The following is a 23,961-nucleotide window of genomic DNA, read 5'->3' as shown; positions in this document are numbered from 1 at the left end:
CATTCTTTATAGCTAGACCTATTTGTCTCATGAGAATTGTAGACACTTAAAAGCCTAATTTTGTTCTTTTGCTTGGGCTAACTGCACACAATTAGCCCACTTCCCCTCAAGAGCAAGTTGAAACTAGACTAAATACTTTTTGCAAATAGATCATAAGTTTAAAACTTTCCAACTATACACAAGGTCAGATGGTCAGAGTCACAGTTGTTCATCCAAGGTTGCTACACAAAGCACCCTAAGAAAAGCTTGTCAATTCCTTGCTTGTCAAGTCTGCTGACAATAGATTTATGTCTCAAAGTTTATCACTGGGCACTCTCTCCTCACCCATCTGGTCACATTCTTAGTCCTGTAATCTTGGAGCCTTGTGTTGCCATGGTAAATGACTCAGCTCCTTATCTCTTACCCTTGGAATGTGCTTTTGACCAATGATAGGTAACTCTTGTAATTTATTTCATTGATTCAAGTTACACATGGAGAAGGAGCTTTTAGGCTTGAGGAGATGGTAGTAGGAAATAGAATTAGGACAGGAGAATTAAAATAGAAAGAGAAGAATAATGAGACTTCTTTGGAACAACATGGTGTAAGAGAATTCATTCACCCTTAGATACCTTTCTCCTCCTGTAGTGTATGATCTGAACCCTAAAGAAACCCAAAGGCCTTCATTACTGTATGTGTGTGTGTGTGTGTGTGTATTTGAATATATATATATATATTGAATATATATATATATTCAAAAATATAACCTGTGAATAAATCAGGTAGGTAAAAATATGTATTATATATTTCATAATATATAGGAAAATACTGTAGGATAAAATTCTAAAGGAAATACCTAAAATGTCCTGCAGAGCAGTTGTGAAGCTCCAGCTTGTCTCAGAATTACCTGAAAGACTTGCTCTGATGAGTTTCTACACTCAACCCTCTGAGTTTCACTACATTGCTGCAGCAGGCTATTTTTTTTTTTGTTATGAATAAATATTCTCTGATAAGATGCTGCTGTCACCATGGCTATTGTATATTGAGAGCTACAAACAGTGAATTAGATAATAGTAACTTCTGCAGAGGCTTGAACAATATTGCAATGTTCAATTGCATGGCCAGTTAGTATTCCTCTGAGTCTGTCTGCAGTAGAAATTGATGCAGCCATGAGGATAGTATCCTTAATGTGAAGTGGTGGTACATGAAACAAATTTGGATACTCTCTTTAAACAGGGCTGCTTTAGATGCTTTACTAAGAGCTCAATTTTATTTTGATTATTTACTCATGGAGAACAGGGAACTATACAACTATTTGGAATTCAGAGCAGGAATCTGTGTTGTGAAATAGGCTTATAGGATCACTGTGTTCAGTTTCTTATTAATAGAACATACACTTGATCTAATGGCATAGACAGATGCTAAGAGAACAATGTGATGAGGAAACAGTATAAGGAGGAAATCAGTAAAAACTTGTTCAGGCAGAATATGGAAGATACCATTCTAGAAGCTGATCATGTAATACAAAGTAAAAGTATTATTGTGAAAACAGACATATGATGTATAGGATGAAGATAAGTTAAAACCAAAGTAAAATATGTCTAATATCATAGTTGACTTGACTTGGTATGGAAAAAGAATAAGAAAGACCACTATGACACATCACATGCAGGTATTACCTTTTAAGAGAATTATGTCAATGCTTTAGAGAGGAAACCAAAGAGCTGTTGTGTGAGCCCCTTCATAAATCATCTGCCTGCTCTGCTGAAGCAAAATCTCTTTAGCCCTGTGAATATTATTCATTTAATGCCCAGAAAGAACATAATGCTTTGAATACAGGTGCTAAACACAGCTAGAGGAAATAGCTTATTATCTGAGATAAGTGGAATAATTATAGCCACTTTTTTTTAACAACTGAAAAAGCTGGTTGCACTACTGATTCTTGAAAACAACTATGTGGTTAGCTTTTTAAAAAAATGAAGATAACGATGCACTTGCAAACCGACCTCAAAATTATCCGTCTTTAATGGAAAGTCATTCTGGAGCTCCCTATAAAGCTAGAGCAAATGCTGACTGACATTTCCAACCGGGAAAAGTTAAATAGTATCTTATCAGCTGGCAAATAACAAGTGATTCTTTGTGATGAAAACAATTATGACATATTATCTATAATGTGTCTATCTTTAGAGAAAGGTAATTTACTTGAGTCCGTCACAAGAGAAGAACATTTGATAATGCAAATAGTTCTCTCCTAAGATGACTGTTTATCCCAAAATATTGTTTGCATTTGTTGTAAGTGGTAAAGCAGATGGCTAAGGAGAAACATTTTGTCAAGTTTGTAAGGTAAGATACCTTACTGGATAAAATGCCCTCTTCTCTTTACTCCTAGGAGAAAAAACTGAAAAACAAACATAAAGATGCTGAAATTTTCAGGATTGACTTTTTTGGAGGAGATTTCAGGCACCACTAATTTAAATGTCTGTTGAAGGAGCTGCGGGCTGCATTCCTGCCACCCAGCCTCCGGCTGCCTGGCTAGCTTATGCCCCAAAATAACAACACACAAACTGTATTCATATAAACACTGCCTGGCCCATTTCTATTAATGTGTGTAGCACCACAAATTGGTGACTTACCAGGAAGATTCTAGCCTACGTCCATCCTGGGTTGGAGCTTCATGCGTCTGCCCCAGAGTGCAGAGCTAAGGTGTATGAGCTCACTTCTTCTTCCTCCCAGCATTCTGTTCTGTTTACTCTGCCCACCTAAACGCTGGCCTATCAAATGGGCCAAGGCAGTTTCTTTATTAGCCAATGACCTTCCTCCATCAAATGTCTCCCTACAGTTAACCAACCATGCACATATTCAGAGTTATTTCATGAGTTTCTATTATGTTGAGAAATCATTTCTGTTGCTGCATGAAGACAGAGAGCAATGGGCAGAAATCTGACACTGAAAGTCTAAAGTATGCAATTAAATACCTGTATTTACTCTTTTAACACCAAGTATTTGTTATCATCTAATTCTGCTTTTTAGAAAGACCAGTGTAAATAATACATTTAGACACAAATTTACTCAAGATGCTTCTAAATTAATATGTAAATGGTGGATACTATAAATATTTAATAGTGTTTTATGTTTTGAGTTGAATGACTGACCAATGTAAAAATTGTGTTTTACTTTTTAATAAAGTATGAATTTTTAACAAAGCACATGAACCAGGTTATTACTTTTTCACAATCATTAGAGATGAAAGGGGCTACTTTTGTACTTTCTGTATATTACTCTTCTTATACACTTTCAAATGTCAAAATGATTCTTGATGAAAGTATTTGTATTCAATTCAGTTGATAGATATGGCAGCTGAGGCTTGGGAATGATAATTATCTTACCAGAGTATCATCTAGAGGCCCAATCACATTTTAGCCCTTCCCATTTGACTTCAATTTTTTATTTTATCTTTTGTTTCATGCATTAGCAAAGTAAACATGTGAAGTAGAGAAAGAAGATATTTTAATGGAAGATATTTTAGAAGGAAGTCAAAATAACAGTGCATTTGATCTGAGTATAGACTGTGAAGTTGCCTGGTTGCTTTAGGGAATGTTTGAGAGAGTAATTACAGGTTTATTAGGGTTCTCTGATTTAAATGATTGTAATTGTATGCAGATGTTGTTAAGTTAATATTCTGAATCAGTAAATCACAATTGCCACAGATGTTAAGCAATTGGAGTGATTCCCAGTACTACTGGTTTAGTAATATATAATATAAGTATGAATGTATATGGGTAAATAATGGGAGTACAGATAGAGATATTCCAGCCAACTGTATTCCTCAATATTTAATGTAGGTATTTTTCCCTTCTCTGAAATTGTTTTACTTGTTATAAAAGGAAGATATGAAAATTAAATTTGTACATGCCAGTGATCTTGTCTGGAGTATGGGGATGATGTTTGACTTTCTACAATTTAAAAGATAGTTCTCACAGTAAAAAACTACCATTTAATATCATTTGCACCAGTATTTATCCCTAACACATAAAATGGCTTTTCGGAGCCCATTACCTATGGAGGTATAACTTGCATAGCCTAGATACAGAGGGGAGGGCCTTGGTCTGGCCTCAAGTGACAAACTTTGCTGACTCTCCATGGGGGGCCTCACTCTCTCTGCTGAGTGGATGGGGGTAGGGTAGGGAGAAGATGAAAGGAGTGGGAGAACAGAAGGGAGAGGGAACTGAGATTGGTTTACAAATCAAACTTGTTTTAAAAGTAAAAACATATATACATGTATATATATTTATATCAGTTACATTGTCAAACTGCACAGAAATTACACCATTTGTAGGAAATCAGTGCTATATTCTTCTTATGAATATATTTCAAAGGTATACACAATGAAGGCATGTTTTTTCCACATGGATGGAGAACGACTGGTGTTGGAGAAGGGGACATGATTTTTAAACTCTAATGTCTACATAATTGAATAAAAGACTGGATGCTTTTACTTAAATTATTATAGATTAACTTTAAGAAATAAGTTTCATACAATTCTTCCAAACAAAGCATATCATGTTCCCTACTCTTTGTTCAGATTGCCCTTTAATAATTTCCATCACTTTTACATTAATGTAAATTGAAAACATGGAGCTGAAGTGATGGCAGTGGTTAAGGATATTGGTTGCTTTCCCAAAGGACTCAGGTTCAAAGTTCAGTAACTACAAAGTGGGCCACAACAGTTTGTAACTCCAGTTCCAAGGGATCTGATGACTTCTTCAGGCCACCATGGTGAAATCCCAGTCATACATGAATGCCAAGTATTTATGTATATAAAATAAAATTTTAAAAAATTAAGTTATTTTTTCACTGATAATTTCAGGTACATTTGTAACTTTCTCAGAGGAAAAATATCACACATTCATTCCATTCAAAATGTTGTATTTGTTCCAATTTACAGTGTCTAATAGAGCTTCCATCCATTATCCATCCTTCTTGCTAACACATCATCATTGTATAAATGTCATCCTGGGTATCCCGAGCTCATCTTTGTGGTCTCATTTTCTACTGTTATTAGCACTTCTTTACAATTCTATGCTTATTTATATGACCAGTTCTGATTAATCTCAAATTAATTTGACATCTCCTGGAATAGACTCTGAAGAATTTATCAAATCCCCAGAATAACCCAGCAGGGAGGGGTGCAGGCACAGTTCTCTTCTTCCATTGTCCTAGATCAAAAGTCATGACTAAAGGCCTAGCGGGCACCTTGCTTCACACAGGATTGACCTTGCATTACAGAGCCACTGAATGGGAACTTATGTCCACTTGAGAAATTCTTGTGTAAGAATAACTCTGTTAAGCTACAGAATAAATCACTTAGGTGTAGTTGTCAAAAATATCCATAGTACTCAAAAATCTTTCCATTGTCGTAACAATTAAAATTAACTTATCAGTCACCAAAGTAAAATATCTCTTTCAAGAAAAGCAAAATTGGATTGACTCTATAAATGAATTAAGTAAATACTAAAGTTTAAACAATACTATGGTTGCAATCTATACACGTATCTATATGTACAAACAAATATTTAATATTTACTTAAGTTGTTTAAATTTTATCTGTCAGACTTAATGCTTGAAACAATGACTACCAGACACACTCAAGTGGCTCGGAGTTGTATTTAGCTAGACATTTTCTCAAAAAATAAATGAGTTGAACTCAAGTCAGGTAACAAGACCAGAATTCCATCAGAATAAGAAAATTTTTATATATTTTTTTAAATTTTTAACACAGGAAACAATGATATACTATGAGTCACTGTATGTTTCAGAGTGTACTATAATTTTGAGAACAAAACTTTTGAAAATTGATCTATTAGTCAACTCAGAAATCACTAGTAGCTTTGTTCTTGCTCCTTATAATCACCAAGGGTGTCGTGTTGAGATCTTATACCGCATTGTAAACTTGTCTGTCTGTCCTTGGAGTATTTTCTCTCCTCTTTGGATGAAGCAAAATTATTGTGTATGTAAATTTATTACATTATATTATTCAGATGAATTAAATTTCTCACCATCATATAGTTAAAAAAGAGTAACTATTCTTATGATACTGACACATGTTTGTTAGTTAAAAACTGTTGAGATTATATCTCTGCTCTCCATGTCTTCAGTTTACTCTCAACATCATTTTCTGCATGCAACACTGTTAATAATTCTACCCTCACATTGATTACCTATATAATAACAGAGCAAACAAATGTTTATATACAATACTGTGGGAAGTTTATAAGCTGATCGTTCAGTAGTTTCAACAATGAGTACACAGGTGCTTATCAGTTTCAGCTAAAGATGCTCATTTCGAAGAAATTAAAAAAAAAAAAAAACAGGAGCCATAATTATTCTGGCACTACCTGCCTCCTTCAAGTACATTCTCAGAAGGGGTGCTTTGGGTCACTCTCCTACCTGAAAGTTTCTATCTCTTGTTCCCGTCAATGCAGTTTTATTTTGATTTAAATTTTTAATTAAAGTAGGCTTTATGAAATCTCTAAGCCCTATACATTTCAGTCTTAAATGCTGGATAATAAAAGACTGACCACTTTACAAGAACTAATGCAATGTATCTTTCTTTATACTTACTATTAAATATTATTTTTAAACATGCACATAACTTCCAAATGAGCCTTGAAAATGGCATGTACAAAGTTAACCACAAATTTCCTTTCACAGGAATTCATAAAGCAGTTCTATTATGAAGAATAAAAAGAAATTTGAATTCCTTTCATTTGAGTTCCCCTTCAAAACTGTTTTTCCCAAAGTTATCTTGTCATCCATTCTTTAGGCCTCTCAAAATTACGTAATGGTGGTTAGGTGATTGGTAAGGCACTTTGGAATGCCACTGGTAAACGTGAAACATTCTCTCAGATCCAAAATAGAATAACAAGCCTGGCTGCCCCCTGCCGTGGAGCTTACTAATTCAAGAATCTTGCAAACTCTCACAGATGCTGAGATTCCCACTGGGATGGAACCACACTGCTGCCTTTTTACTTGTGGCCTCTCAGATACTTAAGAAAATTACAGTTACACACCCTTCTCTAAGACAGGGAGCAGACACTCCACTTGGATACTTTCCACAGATAAATGGACAGTATAACTCTTCAGTCTGTTTTTTCCCCACTTGTTTTTTGTTTGTTTGTTTTGTTTTATGTTTTTTTCTTTCTTTCTTTCTTTTTTTTTTGTTTCTGGTTAAGAATTGAAGAAAATGGGAAGGCACTTTTTATTATTGGTGAACACATTTAGCTAGAGAAGTTTAATTTAATGTATGCTGATCCTCTTTGACTCTTTTATTTGGAAATATATGGTAATGATTATGTTAACATGTGCTAACAAAGGAGAAACTGGAATGTGGAATAAAGATGACAACTTCCTAGGTTTTGGATTATAAGGTTAAATATGGTGTCTCCTATGTTTAACAAGAATTGCTTACCATGAATAAGGCTTAAGACTTGTTCCTCAACATGCACAGAAACACACATACAAGCACACACACATGGCTACACATAGGCAAACACATCAAAATAAACAAGAAGAGAAAATGCAACATGTTCATTTATGTATAACAGCTCTCATCTTTAAAATAAGACAAATTAAGCCCTCCAGTATTGAAACACTGAAGCCCACACACTGTGTGTCACCTTTCTTTGTTTCTTAAGTGTTCACTAATTTCTCCATAGGGGCAGGGGTGATACCACTTTCCTATCCACTTTATTAGATACAAGAAATTGGATTGATGGCAGACAATCCTTAATATTTATGTTAAAAATCAATGTTTGCACGGGCTGATCTTAGTCAATTACATTTCCGTATCAATAGCCAATCTCTTAAATTTCAACAACTTCAGAAAGATATTTAATTGTTTCTGATCCTAAGAGAATATGTGTTCCATGTGACATGGCTGGATTAGGACTAATGCATTCTTTATCTACCAGAGAACTCTAAGCTCTGTTTGGCGTATTGGAATGCTGGTATCCTGTATTTCCATGAATGACTATGGATGGCTATCACATTGAAGAGCTGTGGAAAATCATGTACAATATATTAATCTGTCTGTAGTGATTACAAACTCATCTTTCATTCCTTCAAATACCTCAGCTTTCTGTCATGAAACATTCTTGCCATATACTTATCTATAAATATACATGCCTAACACATGTAGTATAAAAAATCATTTTACTCTATAATTTGTAATTTGATGTACAAGATGGAAAACAAAATATTCCCAAATGTGTTTTCTTGGAGTTCAAACCAAGGAGCATTTGAGAACAGCAAATATAGGGAGGTCTTTATATTGTGGTTTTTCTTATGTACCTAAGAACCTGACCTGCCCAAACACAGCACACTTTCTGTCTATTTCCTTCTTGTTATTAAAATGTCATCATCCATGTTAAGATAAACATATAACAGGGAATTGAAAGTCAAATATCACAACTATATCTTGGTGAATCTTTATCCCAGCTCTGTTCTTCCCTCTTCATCTTCTGTAAGGATACTTTAGTGTATCTTTAAACATGTCTATGTTCTGATTTCCATTCCTTGTGGAGACAGTATTCAGACAACCATCATATTTCTTTTTGAACTTGTGATTTTCCATCATGCCTATGATGTTAAATATTTGTTAGAGTTTAAATGCATGTTTCTTCTTCTAATATTTTCCCTTTTTTATACATGTAAGTTATAGAAAGTTAAATACTCAGAAAGAAAGCTGCTTTGTCCACAGAGAAGAAAATCATTTTCAAGAAACAACAATATTTAGTTAATTAACAAGTCACATGAAACTATAAGTTCTAAAGAGAACTGAGGCACATAGAGTCGATTTAAATATAAATTGCTATTGCTGTTCCACAATTTCATGCCATTATGTTGATAAAAATCTGACAAATCTTTGAGTCGATTTTTCCTTTCTCTATCAGAGAAAAAATATTATACACATGACAATATTGCTTCTTGGAGCTGAAGAAAACCTTTAATTTTTTTTTTCATTTTTATAATTCCAATTGCAGCAGGAGCACGGATGTGAAAATCCATACCCAGGGAAATAGGGATTACACTGAGTCTATTAATTTACTAAAATCTAGACTAGTCAAATCATTTTTGACACTATAAAAACTGACATAATGGGAATGTACACAATACAACACATATTCAAGTCACGTTAAAGCAGTATGGAGTATTTAGATTAATAAGACTGACTAGTGGCATAACCAGTGTTCTGATTAGGTGGGAGAGCCCTTCACTAGTGTTGGTCTCTTTCTCAGAAATCAAAAGGGTTGATTTAATTGGAGTGATATAAATCATTTGAAATGAAATCACTCACATTGTATGTACAAAAAATGCCTTTCTAACAAATAGCATCTCATATTACATAAAAGCACTATCAGATATAATATATATCTATAATATATATATATATTACATCTGATTATAATTTTGTAGTAACTTTGCCATCTTCCTTTGTCACAGAAAGCTAACCAGTACTGTTTTAGTAATATACCACAATTCTGCCTAGTCCTTGTTATAAAGGAAGAAACCTTGTTTCAAATAACTTCATTTTCTATTTTATATGGTAATTCAAACATAATATTTATTGGAGTAAGTGTTCTTGTAAGGGGGTGTATTCCATGATTTTATAGGAAACTAATTATGCTATGTTTTTGATTGTAAGTAAAACTTTGTAAATACAATATTGCTAAGATAAACTTATAAACATAACAATGAATAGTTTGGTGAATTTTTTTAGCTTTTTAATTCACATTAAATTCTATTAAATGATTCAGTGTTAGGCTAAGGTTTCTGTATAAAACTTTTCAGTGATATTCTGCTTTCATTTTATTTGTGCAGATGCTGGAGCCTCTGTCTGATAAACAAATTAAGAATTGACCCCAATTAGGTATTTGCAAAAAGTATTTCTTTTATATAAGTTTGCAGCAAGTATTTCTTTTATATAAGTTTGTAGCTGTGATTCATCCCAACTCTGAAGCCAACCTCAGTAGTAGTGAATTCCATAAAATTTTAGTGTGAAATATTATTGCAAAGATAGTGAAATAATAAATATTTGATTTCCTCAGAATACCATATTTAAGTATGATTCATTTTTTAACCAAAATATGCTTTCTCTATTTTAGTTCTCTCTGTATTTTTAAACAATTCTGGGGATCTACTCATTTTTGTGATTTATTTTTTAACTTTCCTTTTTTGTTGTTTGTCTTAGTTCTCCATGGTTCTCAGGACTATTAAACAACAAAAATCCTACAGTCAACTGCTTTTTGTTGATTGTAACGTTGGAGACAAGATAACCTTTGACAAACAGTTCTTAGGAAACTAGAGAGAAGTTAACATATCTCTTTGCCTGAATACAAGTAAATCTAAATGCTGTTTTTTAATCTGAATGCTAGTGTGAGGGTCTATTGATTCTGTGATCATGGGTAAGGATCTGCTCCTCGTTGCTTGTGTGTACTACATGGATTATATGATATGGATATTATAAGATGATAAGAATCATAATTTTAAATTGACAAACATTATATCCTGTTATATGCTTAGTGAGGTACCTATAGTTATGGCATTTTCTTTTAAACTTTTACTTGAAAAAATAAGCAAATTGGAGTCATAGAATGGCAAAAAAACCATTGAGGCACAATATTGGGAAAATTTTCTGTAAATTTTTAGATAGAAGTTCAAACAAAAATAACAGTTGAATTTAAGGGAATTTTAAAATTTGTCATTAAAAGCAACAGTGTTACATTATAGAAGTATTCATTACTATAAATATAGCCTTCCTAACTAGGAATGTGTACCTGATTGATCTTACCTTTTATCTAATTCCTACTTTAAACTTTCTATAAAGTTACTTTCTTTGGTCAAGTATTATATATGTCAAATAATGCTTTACCAAAATTAGAAAAATTGATTTTACACAGAATACCTCACTCTATTCTTTCAATAGTAAATTAAATGTGTGTGGCTTCAGTTACTTTATCTGTGTCACGTGTAAAGAGTTTTCAGTAACCTTGGCCCAAGGACATATTCCCTGAGGTGGTGGCAATTGCAGAGTACTGCTGTAGACTTTAAAACCATCTTTCTTCTGTAATCCTTTCCATGCGGTATTCACACAAAGACTTTAGTGTTCAGAGACAGAGTTCTTTGCCTATACTAGTGCAGTCTATGCTTCCCTCTTTCAGGTTACCTTCATCCTGGATATCTTTGATCAAAAATCCTCCTGCGTTTAGAATGCCTCAGGCAAGGTGAGTCTGACAGCCATCAATGTTTTCCTGACAATTCTCTTTCCCTCTCCCTCTTTTGAAGCCATAACTTATTGTGTCTATATAGTAAGTTCCTTTTGTCTGCCCTGTCTTTTGGTCCTCACTCCCTTGTTTGAGTCACACAGCTGGCAGAATGTCACACTTAGCATCTGGAAGAGTGTCAGCACATTCTTTAGCCATTTTCATCCCGCTGAGGTGAGACTGGACCATCAAATGAAATGTGTAGAGAGTCACAATAGGGCCAGAAAGAAGATCTAGAGCAGCATCGGAAAGTGTGGTGTAGTTAGGCATTTGAAAGTTCTTCTTGTTGTTGCAAATGGCATGTTACCAGAGAAGCTACCATTCTTTGAGATTCTAACCCACACAGACCCAGCTAGTATGGATTCAGTAACAGTAAAAATTAAGTGGTCTATCGGCAGAGACCTGTGAGGCCATATCTTTAGACTCAGGGTAAAATAATTGAATTTTTCGACTTCTTAGCAACTTACATTTCATGACAGTGCTAAGTTTCAAAGAGAGCACTGTATTTCACAAGTGTTGTATAGCTGAAACACTCAGAAAATTATTCTATGATTTCACCAGCATTGTCTCATTGACTCTTGGAATAAAATTTTTTTAATTATAAGTCTGAATGCGTTTTTGTGACAGTTTAAAAAAAATGCAGGAAAACCTTAATAAATCATATGCCTCAAATCAGAGAAAATGTAACTTTTGAAACCTGGAATCCCTTCTTGGCAGAGCTGATTTTGCATTCAGAAGCCTCTCAATAAAGAAGGAAAGAGAAAAGTATGAAGGCTATGCTCCTCAAACAAGGATATAAGACTGATTATGAGATCCAATCATCTCCACATATCCTTGTACCAATGCCAGTACCAAAATTCTTGGATTGGATGTTCACAATTTTTTTATAGAAAAATTGGGTCTTTTTTTTTCCCCTATCATCTCTGTTGACTTCTTCAATATATTGAATCAGTCATAGATTACTTCTCATACCTGAAACAGTGAAAATTCTCCATAAGCAGTTATGTGGTATAGTGACAAGTAAATTGACCTATGCCAAATTTATACTGAGAACATAGGTTTCTGTCTATTTTTTTTATTTTTTGTCATATGTACATTATAAATCAAAATTTCTTATTTGAACTGACATTGTCCCTTCCAAGAGACAAAGACCATCAAGAACACAACACCAATCATGAATATTCAGCCCTCCTTTGTCTTGTTCATTAGAGCTAAGAGACTCCCAAAACCTTCCAGGATATTTCTAGTGCCTTTGGTCATCTTCTAGAAGTAGAACTTACATAACTGATCATTTTATAAATAGGGACTTGAGTCCCTTGAACTGAAACTGACCTGAATACTTTCTCTTGAGCATGAGATGTCATGGTTCGTTTTTGTACCATGAAAGCTTCGAAAACAGGGAAGCAATCAGGATTACTACCAAGCTTTAATGCCTATGACCCACAACCATAACCAGTGAGCATAGCAGGTCAACCCTCACGGTGAAATAGTATCACCATATATCGGCAGTAATCAGAAGCTCTCTAAATAGACTTTAGATCTGTTCAACCAGGAAGAAATCATACTTTTAATTAGAAATCTAATCAACTAGACAGTGGTAGTGACATCACAGACCTTGGGATAAACCCTTCAAACTACCACTTAAAAAAATATAGCATTATCCCATACTGCACTCTAAATATTGCCCTTATACATACAGATAGGTGTAGTCATCAGCTATCATCAAGGGAGCTTCTCTTTGCAATTGATGAACACCACGACAGAAAACCACTAGAAATCTTTCTTCTTTGAATATTATTGTTGATGGAGTCTACAAATTATGAGATCACTGCGGTAAAAAGGACGTATTATTTTGCTAGAAAAAAATCATGTTTCTTTATTACTTTGCAAATGAAAATCATTATATAATAAATGATGTTCAAAAACTAGATCAAGGCTCTGGGCTTTAGTATATGAAGTCAGAATCTGAGTACAGGCATTTTATCTCCAATGTCCTGAATCTCAGTTTCCTGTAACTGCAGTAAGACATAGTGTTTGAAGTAATAGAAAAAAATAGAAATTAATTCTCTAAGTTCTTCTCCTAGAAGTCAAAATGTGGGAAGGGTTATTCACCCTTTGAAACTCTTGAGGGAATTCTTCCTCATCTAGTCCAAGCTCAGCTGGTGTTCTTCCATCTCTGGCATGCATTTCTTTGCAGCTGCATCCATCTATCTTTGCTAGCATGCAGTCTTATATTTGTGCTTCTGCTCATCTTTATGTCCTTGATTAGGGGTTGTCCCTACTTCAATATCACTACTAATTATGACTCTATTTCTAAAGATAGATGCATTAGGATTTACTGAGTGTTAGGGTTGTTCCATATGCACTGGCGGCCAAGGAAGTACATGACTCAGCTCATGATATTGCCATATATCTGAATCATTTTATCTTAAGGTATATAAATTTTACCTTATTGGTTTAACATGATCACTGTTCACTGTTTATTAGAGATTAAAACAAGCAAACTTCATAGTTATGACAGCTTACATACTTTCTTTTTCTGCCTTTATATTGTAATATATCATTTGATATTGAAATATTTTTAATAAGTATATAACTAATTTTGGATCACATTTTTAGGTCATGTTGCTTAATAGAAATGTTTGTCATAATTAATAACTTAAAATATATATTTAACATCTCACAGTCTATCAAGTAAGAAATCAGCATGCATATGTATTAAAACTATCTTTCTCCCAAATCATTTTATTTTATACCATTTTATTTAATACTTACTATTGAAACTCAGTGAATAATTTAAGATTGTAGGAAGAAATAAAATGCTGATCTTATATAGTAGCTTCATAAGGAAGATACCATTTTTTACACGTAGATTTTAAATAGATTTCTTACAGCAAGCATTTCTAACAAGAATAAAGCTATCAAACAGCTCAAACAGAAAATTATTATCCCAGTATTAGACAGTATGAAGAATAATTAAATTACATAAGTGTCAATATTTGGAATATTAATTGTATCCACAGTGTTAGAGTCCCATAATGCTAACTCTTCTGGTTAATTTATTTCCTAGTCTGTAAAATATTTTTTATTTATTTATTGATTTATTTTTATTTTTTATTTTTTTTAATTTTAAATTTATTTATTTAATAAAGATTTCTGTCTCTTCCCAGCCACCGCCTCCCATTTCCCTCCCCCTCCCCTAATTAATCCCCCCCCCTCAGCCCGAAAAGCAATCAGGGTTCCCTGTCCTGTGGGAAGTCCAGGGAACCCCCCACCTCCATCCAGGTCTAGTAAGTTGAGCATCCAAACTGCCTAGGCTCCGACAAAGCCAGTACGTGCAGTAGGATCAGAAACCCATTGCCATTGTTCTTGAGTTCTCAGTAGTCCTCATTGTCCGTTATGTTCAGAGACTCCGGTTTTGTCCCAGGCTTTTCCAGACCCAGGCCAGCTGGTCTTGGTGAGTTCCCAGTATAACATCCCCATTGTCTAAGTGTGTGGGTGCACCCCTCATGGTCCTGAGTTCCTTGCTCGTGCTCTCTCTCCTTCTGCTCCTGATTTGGACCTTGAGAATTCAGTCCTGTGCTCCAATGTGGGTCTCTGTCTCTGTCTCCTTTCATCGCTTGCTGAAGGTTAATATTCAGGAGGATGCCTATGTTTTTCGTTGGGTTCTCCTTATTTAGCTTCTCTAGGATCACTAATTATAGGCTCAATGTCCTTTGTTTATGGCTAGAAACCAAATATGAGTGAGTACATCCCATGTTCCTCTTTTTGTGTCTGGCTTACCACAACAGAAGAACTTCAAATGGCCAAAAGACACTTAAGGTCATGCTCAACTTCCTTAGCAATCAGGAAAATGCAAATCAAGACAACTTTAAGATACCATCTTACACCTGTCAGAATGGCGAAAATCAAAAACACCAATGATAGCCTTTGTTGGAGAGGTTGTGGAGAAAGGGGTACACTCATCCATTGCTGGTGGGAATGCAAACTTGTGCAACCACTTTGGAAAGCAGTGTGGCGGTTTCTCAGGAAATTCAGGATCAACTTACCCCTGGACCCAGCAATACCACTCTTGGGAATATACCCAAGAGAGGCCTTATCATACAACAAAAGTATATGCTCTACTATGTTCATAGCAGCATTGTTTGTCATAGCCAGAACCTGGAAACAACCTAGATGCCCTTCAATGGAAGAATGGATGAAGAAAGTATGGAATATATACATATTAGAGTATTACTCAGCAGTAAGAAACAAGGACTTCTTGAATTTTGCATACAAATGGATGGAAATAGAAAACACTATCCTGAGTGATGTAAAATATTTTTTTAAGCCACACATGAGAAAACATTTAAATTCCTAAATACCAATGACACCTCTGAATAGCTTTTAACCCATAGGCATTTCTTAATATTTTGTTAACTTCAGCTTTTTTAATGTAAGATATATGCTAAATAATATTAAATACAACTGACATTGCCTTGAACTTTCTTTAGGCAATAACTAGTCAGTTCCTAAATATGTACATATATAAAAGTTACATTCTTACTGAAAGTTATTTCAAGAAATGTCTTTTGTAGAAGAAAATACACTAATTTAATATTCCAGCTTTATTTATTTTTCCATAATTTCAACTTCTCTATACTTTGTTTTAAAATTCTTTAATTATAACACAGATTTCTGAGCATATGATCTGCCAGGTTTTTAAGTAATTGCCATAATTAGTATAATAAGCCTATCAAGAAGCAATAAAATCAATTTTTTCCTTCCTAGTTTATATAATAATTGTTAGAGTGAACTAAACAAAATGGTAAGAAAAAGCAATAGGTTACAGAGACAGTGAATATGAAAATGAAAACTTCAAATTTGATTTTTAAATGGCTAATAAAGGTTCTGTAGCTCCTCGTACAATGACGTGTAGAAATTTAAAGTGTCCATATTGTCTATATAACAATAGGTAAAAGGCAATACTAGAAATTGTGATATTGTATAAAATGATCCTCTCAGCTGTAAATATTTAATGAACCCTAAAGAAAACTGCATGAAAAGGTTTGAAAGTATACATTGCTGACTTTTTTGAACAGTATATATTCCTATTTTTATGAATACTTAATAACACACAGAAAGAAGATTATATTTCAGTGTCTCATGATGAATATGTGTTATGTTCTGCTAAATATGAATGTGCACATTTATGTAGTGCACTAAAATATCTAGGACCTCCTCAGCAAACGGTAGTTCACTAGGTTTATAATACTTGGCAAGAATTCTCTCTGATTGACTGTATCTTAAATGCAATTAAATAGCTCTTGTTTTTTATACCAGTGTAAGTTCCACTATTTGACGTTTATGCATGCTTCCTTTTGTTATCTCATTCATTATCTTTTAATAACATAGAATAGATATTATCATTTTTATTTAACAAAGTAAAAGAAAGAGAAAAATGTTATTCCATTCATTCAAATAGGTACATGGAAATAATGAACTCAAAATTAGTATTCATACCCACTATAAGAGAAAATTTACACATGTAAATTTTATCTATACTTTATATATTCTCTCTATATAAATGTGCACATATATAATTTCTATTATATGGAGAAACATAAGATATAAGATACTTGAGCAGAATGTGTAGCTATATGTAGTGGCTAGTTATTGAGCAAACTTTTTAGATTTTCTCCTCTTATTTTTTGCTTCAGTTTCTTGCTTACATGTATTCTCCTAAGAATGCCAAAGTCCATTAAATGCGAGATTTGTTCATTTTGTAATCCTTTCCAATAAGTGTTTTACACATTTTATTCAGTAGCTGGAGCATTTTGGTTCTCAAATAGAATCTATGTCATTATTGATTTCTTTCTCCTTTCTTAAGAGGAAATCAACTTTCCCACTTGTGTTTATTTTTAGAGGTTAATAATCAGATTGAGTGGTTAAGGGGATGTTCACTTCTTGTGGTTTCTGTGCACAGGGCTGAAGCTTCCGGCCATTCAGGGAGGCATCAGATGTGAGGGCATGCTACTCCCATTTTGAGGGTAAGAAATGAGCACACAGGTAATAAGGAGACAAGTAATCTGAGAATATTTATAGCAGCTACAATGTTCAATTTTGACCTAAGAGATTTCCCAGAACAGCAGCTCAATTTCACACGGAAGATTTATAAAGGTTCAGATTGGCCTCTTGCAACCAGAAATCTGAAACATTTATATATTTAATTTCCTTTTGCTGTCTCCTACGTCAACCTTGTCATTGTCATGTAGCTACTGATAACAGGGACAAAGCAGGTGGGAAATTTCATTAGCCCTGAATCTATTATGAAAGGCTCCCTTTTGATCCAATCAAAATTCCAAAACTTTCCTTTAAATGAAGTTTTTGTCTTCTAATCTTGTAATGGGAAAGATCTCTTAAAATTCAAACCAGAATACAATTCAATTTTAATCTTTTGAGACACAATGGACTTTGATTAATTAATAACAGATTGACCTCAATCTTTTCTCTTCATTTTGACAGTCAACCCAGGAAAATTCTTTCTCTGATTTGAATGGCTTTTCACATAAATATACCAATTTGTGGTTATCACTTTTTGATTTAGAAATGTCCTTTTTTATGCACTTTCCTTCATAATGTCTCAAATTCCTTCCCACAGTTTGGAAGAACTTATACAAACTTTCATTCTCAGAGTCAAACTTTCTTAACCATATCTAAATAATCATTTGCTATATAATCTACATTTATTTTAATTAGAGTAAAACCATATTTAATGGTGTTGCAGTTTTGGGGGATTATATACTTGTTGTTTATTCCTTTTTGACAAAGTCAGATCCCCAGAATAACTTTAATTCTCATACCTCAGCCTCCTCAGTGCTGAGATTAAAGGTATGAGCCACCACACCTAGATCATGTCAAAGTCTTAAGAACAATAGTTTCACAAAAAGATTTCTAAGATAACTGATCATTTTGTGTTCCCTTTTCTTTGTGAGTATAATCTATAGATGACAAATACTAGTCCTGGGATGATGTTACTGATATAAAATTTATGTCTTCATCACTTTAAATTCATTTATTGAAATACTGTCTTCTAAGGAAATGCTTTTCTCACCAGCTGGAAACATGATACATTCAAGAAGATCAGAGCTGTGTAAGGGAGAAACAGCTCCGAAGACAGCACTTATACTGGTATCCAGATCATTAACTTCTCTGGGCATGGAAGACGAAGAACGAAATTCTTATTTTTGCAAGCCATGTTTGCAATCCACCCTGCCTATGCAGCTTGGCTGTAGAAGCCTGAACAGACTAAGACAGCCCCCAAACATCAGCAGAGGAATTTGAAACCATATTTCACGTCTCAGATTGATTAACCTCAGGCTGGAAGGGTTGTTTGGCTGTGCTTGACCTTTAAATTTGCCTGCAAGGTTTCCAAGGTAGAGGGAGGGACATGGAAATTCAAGGCACAAGAATGATTTGAAATGCCTTTGCTAACTTGAAGTAGTATGTTGCAAAGAATGCAGGCAGCTTCAGAACTAAGAATGCCTTGCTGAACATTAGGAAGGAAATGATGACCACACTGTTTTCTTACTTCAAGGATTCAATTTTGTTAACAAGTAAGTGTTTTTATTGAGAATTATCCCAAGAAGAGTCAGATAAGAAATCAACCTGAATGACATCTTGATAACTGTCTGATGATAGAGACAATGAGAAGAAAACTCAGTCACAGAATATTGGACTTTCAATCTACAGAATTTTGATAGAGTAAGTATTTAAGTTGCTTAGTTCTTGATAAATTACCTCATGCCAATAAAAATCTAATGCATCATTTTTTTTCCAATTAGTAGGAAAATATAGTAATGTCTGAATAGGAAAGACACAGTGAACCATCATTTTCTTTCAGGGAGGAGACACCACACTTCAACTTAAAAAAACCTCTTTACAGTCCAGGTCTTTTATTTCATTTTGTACATCAGGCCATGGATTCGAAAGGAATGGGCTCCAGCAGCTCAGGCTCCTTCCCCGTAGTCCTCACAAAGTGTGCTTCTCTGGGTGGAGCAGGCATGGGCTTCAGCTGAGCCCAGGTGCCCTCTCTTTGGCTTCCTTTTTCTTCTGGTCATTCTCCTTCACCCACTTCGGGAAGCTGTCTCTGCTCTATGAGTGCTTGATGTGTTCAATCCTCACATTAATTCTCTTGACAAGAATCTTGCCCTTAACTTGCTTGTTTACAATGATATCCAGAGCATGCTGGATGACATTGTAGACTCTTCCGGTTTTGCCACGGTAACATTTATGGGACATTTCTTTTTGAACAGCGCCCATTCACTTGATGTCAACAATATCACCCTTCTTGTAGATTCACATGGACATGGCCAAAGGAACAACTCCATGTTTCCTAAAGGGCCTAGAGAACATACAGCGAGTGCTCCTCCTCTTTCCCTTTGTGTTTGTCACTTTGGCGAGTTACTGAAAGATGGCTACCCCTAATGTATCATTATTATACTGGGCTATAGTGAATATTTTTTCATGTCATTTCCTTTGAAATACTACTGATACTTGTGTCCTATTTATTTGGAAATTTAATTACTTAGAATAAATCCTTTCAGTAGTTACTCAAATTTCTATCAATAAATCAAAATATATTTCATAGAAGGATCTCTTAAGAATCTAGAGGTCACCTTTAATTTACAAAAGCATGTGATCCTATCCATTTTATTCGCTAAGGATCAAAGCCAGATTTTATAGGATGATACTCTGGTAAATAATCCTATAAAAATGATTTTAGCATATGTAGACCCTATTTCTATACATAATAAAAGAAATAACTATTTTGTTAAAAAATGATCAAAAAATCTAAGAAACTCAAAAGTAACAAACATATTTTTTTTTGTAAAACAAAATAAAGAACCAAACTGTTGTAAAAAGGTAATTAACCCTAAATGTGTTCATTCCAGAAACATAAGAAGAATCATCTTATAAGTGACTTAGTGTATGATTCTTCAGAGGAGGTAGCATTAGGTAATGTGTTTTCTGTACCCCTTTAACCATGAGATTAAAAGTGGCCCACAGGAGGCCTGGTAACAAAGGAAAATTGTAAGCAACCCCTTTTGAATAAGGGCTCTCCTGTCAGAGAGAGTCCTGTTGTAAGGAGTAAACCTTTGTTATTTTAGTCCTTGATATTCTGGAGTGGTCTGTCACCAGAGTGTGAATTACTCTCTTCACACTGAGAATTTGCTCCTTCTCCAGTGTTCTTCAAGTTAGTTCAAAACAGGCTCCTGAGAAAAATGACCAACCTGGGGATTAGCTAAAAGTCAAACCATAGCCAGACTGAACTGTATTACTTTTTGGAGAAACAGCACAACTCAAAGCTGATGAAAAGATGCCAGAAGGATATAGGTACCGTTATCTAGTTTGATTCTGTTACTGTGATAAAAACACTCTGACCAAAAGCAATTTAAAAGAAAAAAGCCTTTGTTTTATCTAACAGGTTAGAGTTCCTCAGTGAGAGAAGTCAGTGCAGGAGCCATGCTGGGTGTTCTTGTTGACTGACTAACTGACCTACACTTGGAAACACACACTTAGAAGATTGTGAAGTTGCCCACAATGTACTTCCTAGGGATGGCACTGCCCACAGTGGGCTGAGCCCTCTTTCCTCACTTAATTATAAAGACAATTCCTCAAAGCCATGTCTACAGGCCAGTCTGAGCTAAGCAATTCTTTTTTTTAAATTAATTAATTTATTTATTAAAGATCTCTGTCTCCTCCCTGCCACCGCCTCCCACATCCCTCCCCCTCCCCCAATCAACCCCCTCTCTCATCAGCCCGTAGAGCAGACCAGGTTCCCTGCCCTGTGGGGAGTCCAAGGACCTCCCACCTCCCTCCAGGTCCATTAAGGTGAACATCCAAACAGCCTAGGCTCCCTCAAAGCCAGTACATGCAGTAGGATCAGAACCCAGTGCCACTGTTGTTGACTTCTCAGTGGAGGTTTACTTCTTAGATGACTCTAGCCTGCATCAAGTTGACAGCACTAACCACTGTTTGCACCTCTACTTGGCCTCCTACCTATAATATGCAGAGTCTGGAGCAAAAGCTGCCTTTTCTGACCATTTTGCTGAATTATTCCTGCAGCACTTCGAAGCTGAGGTGACCCAGGCCTCGGGCTCACTCTCCTCAACTGTTTTGGCCCATTGAGCTCTGGTGTTGAGATTGTATGTGACTTGTCCCTTGACAGCTGCAGGGTGGGTGGGAACCTGGATATTTTGGGCCCATCTCTATCTTCTGAGGACCTAGCTGGCCCCCTTCCTTCCTGAGTCTCTTCCTCCTCTACATCATCCTCAATGCCAAAGCTCAAAAAAGAAGGATTTTCCCACTGTTCAGTGAGTCACACAGTCAGAGATTAAGTATCAGACATCCTGCAGTAGCAAGAGGCCATTGACCAGTCCTAGGTGAAAACAGCAACTCCAACTCTGGTGGTACTGAAACAGCCAGTAGTGGATTGGATAGTGATGGCACATCCCCTGGGCAGAGATGGGCTCACCTACTCACCTCTTTGAGATGCTGAGACTGAGTCATGGTGAATGAACCTTGAAAGATGAAGCGGGAATGGTACAGAAAGAAGAGTTGCTCAGTTTTATGGGAGCTGAAGAAGCTGCCTCTGACCCAAAAAGAGTGGGTCTTGAAGGACAGGCGATGGGCTGACCTTAGGAGGAGGAGGGCAGCCTTAGTGACAGATGTGTCACCTATTCCTACAAAGTGAAGAAAGAGGAGGAAGTTACTTGCAATTCTTTGTACCTCCCACAGTGTCCTGGCCCCAATTCTGCATTCCCTGTTCTACTATCACTGAAGTCCACACAGCCTGACAGGGAGAATACGTTTGTGGTTAAGATAGAAGGCCGTTCAGAGTGAGACAACTGATACACTTCATGTAAAGGCCTGAGTGTCTGACATCTAGGAGTGCCTAAGGCGAGGAACCTGCCCTGTTATCAGCCCCATCCTGTGATCCAGCGCCCTTCCCCTGGCCCCTGGGACCTTCCTTTTCACAAAGGGTAACACAGACAATCTGGAGTTGCCCTGCCTGAATCATCAGAGAGTCTGCACAGCCAGAATCTGCTGCTGGGGCCAAGCAAGAGTAATGACTGCCTCAAGCAGGGGGCTTATGGGGGTCTTTCCAACTGGCTATCAGCATTCTTCTCTCCTAGTTCTGCTTCCATTTCCGCCTCCCACTTTGACTCAATGGAACTGGTTCCTCCAGAATTGCCTCCTCACATTTCCATTGAGAAAGGGCCCCCAGCAGGGACAATTCATTGCCTCTCACCCCCCCTCCTTTCCAGAAGCAGCCACAGGGTTGTTTCTGGTCCAGGGTGTGTCAAAAGGTGCTGAGGGGAAATATCCCCTCTCAGGATATCCTTGGTTCCACGGCATGCTCTTTTGACTCAAGGCTGCCCAGTTAGTTTTGGAAGGAGGCACTGACTGGCTCCCATGATGTCTTCCTGGTACTTCATAGTGAGACAAGATGTGGTGAATATATCCTCACTGTCAACGTCCAGGGCAAGGCCAAGCACCTGTGTTCATCACAGAATGAGGAGGATCAGTGCTGGGTCCAACATCTGTAGTTCTAGCCCATTTTCGATATGCTTGAGAACTTCTGGGTGCATCCCATCCCTGTGCAGTCTGGAGGCTCCAGTGATGTTCTCTTTGTCAGCTATGTGCCCTTCCAGCAGCAGCAGGGCCGGGAGCAGGCTAGGAGCCATGCAGGGGTGTGCAAGGGTGACTGAAGCTACCAGATTCTCCTTGTTTCGAGCAAGTGCTCAGACAATGGGCCATGTAGCTTCAGTTCCGTTACAATTGGTACTCTGCATTAAAAGTTATTCTTGACCCCTCAGTTTTCCTCCAGTGGCACTCAGCCTGCGATGATACAATAGAGACCCAAGCCGATACAGACTTACAATTTGGACTTAATATCACCTTTGGCATGCTTACTGACTGTGGCCCATACGCTGATCCTGACTCACAAAATATGATTGGCCTACATGCTTATTTCCAACAAATGTCTGAGCTAGCCTTCAAGGCCCTCAAACTTTTTATGCCCCAGCACAGTGTAGGCTATTTCGGCCATCTTGTCCAGCGGTCTGTGGAATCATTTCCTAAATATTTTTATTTATTTTTATTTTATTTATTTTTTATTTTTTATATTTTATTTTATTTATTTTTATTTTTGAGCTGTGTCAGCAATGCTGCTAAAAAGCGCATCCCGTCTGGCCCTATCAAGGATATCTTTATTAAATAGCTAAACTGAGAGGGGCTCAAAACCAACACCCCTAATGTCATTGCATTTGTTAGAAAAGAGAATATTCATAAATGGTCCTTATCTGCCATGATATTGACACACAGAGCATGCCCATTTCCAATTTTACAGCTTCCATTAATGCCTTGGCTAATGTCAAACTTGAAAATGATGATAATCCTGCCCCACCACAGCATACTTGTGGGGAATGTGGATAGCCTGGCCAGTTACCTATTGTAAGTGTCCCAGGGCTTGTCCAAAGACCTAATGCCATAAATGCCAAAAGGGCTATTACTGGGCAAAAGACTGTAGAGGCTCCCAGCAAGTCCTGATATGAATGATAGGCTGGACAATGACTTCACACTCCTGGTCCATGAAGGTAAGTGTTGTGCCTCAGTTTTG

General features: G+C 36.1%; 2 pseudogenes; one reads left to right on the top strand and one right to left on the bottom strand.

The window, feature by feature from the left end:
- Window positions 1-19,248: 19,248 nt before the first annotated feature.
- Window positions 19,249-19,724, bottom strand: LOC121460965 (annotated as a pseudogene).
- Window positions 19,725-20,215: 491 nt separating this feature from the next.
- On the top strand, window positions 20,216-23,050 carry LOC121460749 (annotated as a pseudogene).
- Window positions 23,051-23,961: the final 911 nt, after the last annotated feature.

Source organism: Microtus oregoni, unplaced genomic scaffold, assembly GCF_018167655.1.
Source record: "Microtus oregoni isolate MIOR12 unplaced genomic scaffold, Mior012 000021F_ref0000039, whole genome shotgun sequence".
Lineage (NCBI taxonomy): Eukaryota > Metazoa > Chordata > Mammalia > Rodentia > Cricetidae > Microtus > Microtus oregoni.
This window is presented reverse-complemented; position numbering and strand designations above follow the sequence as displayed.